The sequence below is a fragment of the Myotis brandtii genome, unplaced genomic scaffold (assembly GCF_000412655.1).
Source record: "Myotis brandtii unplaced genomic scaffold, ASM41265v1 scaffold743, whole genome shotgun sequence".
Classification (NCBI taxonomy): domain Eukaryota; kingdom Metazoa; phylum Chordata; class Mammalia; order Chiroptera; family Vespertilionidae; genus Myotis; species Myotis brandtii.
In genome coordinates this window covers 307,709-309,599 of record NW_005370960.1, presented here as the reverse complement: position 1 = coordinate 309,599, position 1,891 = coordinate 307,709, and positions in this window count along the sequence as shown.

Sequence of the window (1,891 nt, the reverse complement as noted above, 5' to 3'; positions counted from 1 at the left end):
CGCGGGTCTGCCCAGAGCTGCGCACCCACACGGCCTGGGCCCTGGTTTTCAGCCTCATCAGCTGGTTAAACATTAACGTCTGGTGGTGATAAAGCCTCGCCCCCGCCAACTGCGTGCCCATCTCCGGAGAGGGCAGCGCCGGGCAGCGCTGAGCCAGGGCCTCAGCTCGGGAACAGTGTGCGGACCTCGGGTCCCTGCTTCGTAGAGACTTGAGACTTTTCGTGACCCAAACAGACCCCGTGAGAAACCCTCAGGAGGTCCTGTCGATCCTACCCCTCACCCCGCAGCCTCGGGCCGGGAGGGTCCAGCTGTGCGCGCACGTGGGGCTGGGGCGCTTTCAAACGCAGCCCGTCTCCCGCCGCTGAGCAGACACCCCCCTAAGGAACCGGGTGCGAGGGGGCAGCACGAGGGGCGGATCCCCAGCCCGAGGGGGTGCTGCGCGGCCGGTCCTGCGGGACCCTTGTCGTCGGCTGCCTGCAGCTCTGCATTTAGATTCACCCGCGCCCTCCAGGGCGGCCACAGGGTTAATCCCGCCTCCCGGGGCCGCCAGGTGGGAGCCCCCATGTGGGCAGCTCCGGTGGCGGGTGACGTGACCCTTGAGCGCCACGCCCGAAGCGTCTGAGCTGCAGAGGCATCGGCTGGCAGCTGCAGCCTCGAGCGAAGACGGGCAGCTGACCCGCCCGCCGCCAGGGGACCACTTCTCATCCCTGGCGTTTGGCCTTTTGGGTTTGGGTTCTGGTGGCCTGGGTCCCAGGTGACCCTTAAGGGGAGAAATGCAAGGTCAGGTCAGACCAAAGCCACCCAACCCTGCAGGATGCCGCCTGCAGCTCATCGCAGGCCCTCGCCCCCAATCCTCCCTGAAAGTCTCCCTGGGGCACAGGTGAAGCCGTGGTAAGAACTCAGGGGGCCCTGGGCGGGTTGCTCGGTGGTTGGAGTGCTGGCCCGCGGACAGAAGGGTTGCGTGTTCAATTCCTGATCAAGGGCAAGGGCCTCAGCTTCGGGTTCCATCCCGGGCCCTGGTCAGGGCGCGTGCAGGAGGCAACCAATCAATCGCCGGGTCTCTCTCACATCGAAAGTTCTCTCTCTCTCTTCCCCTCCTCCCTCCCTTCCATTCTCTCTTAAATGAATAAAAATCAATGGAAAAAGCAGCCTCGGGTGAGGATTAGAAAAGAACTCAGATGCGTGGTTTCCTGGGGCACGAGCAATGCCCCGTTCTCTCCAGGTCTGACTGTGACCCTGGAGGCCGGGTCAGCCACGGTCAGCCCAGTGCCTGCCAGAGGCCGAGCTCGGACTGTGCTGTGCCCGGCGGTTGGGGCTGTGGGTCCACCTGTGGGGCAGGTTAAGGAAGAGCTGACAGGCAGGCTGTCTGTGTCTAGCCCACGGGCATTTCGCACGCGCCTCAGCGGGGAGGGCGCTCCTCTGAGACGGCCGGCCGTTCCTACCTCAGGGGCACCCTGGCTCCTCCCACCGGTCAGGGGCCTCCTTGTTTTGGCCACTTAAAGCTGAGGGCGTTTTTGTAGCCGTCTCGAGGCCACGGGGATGTCCGCTCTTTATTTCTTAGACTCAGGCCCTTGGTTTAGGAGTCTCTTTGCCCGACCTCCCACCTGCCCACCCCCTCAGTGATGCGGATTCTTCTTTCATGTTACCGTCTCGGTCAACTACCGCGGACTTTCCCCAGAACAGGTGAAGGTTAGTGCGGCTCTGAAAGGAAGGGCCCCGGGCAGCCAGGCGCGTGGAGACCTGGCGGAGACGGCCTGACGCGGACACGGCAGTGAGGACGGACCGCCGCCCGGGGTGTGCTGGTGAGGGCAGGGCACCAGCCTGACCTGGGGCAGGGCCAGGATGGACGGTGAGCCTTGGGGAGGGAGATGGGGGCTCGGGCCAGGCGCAG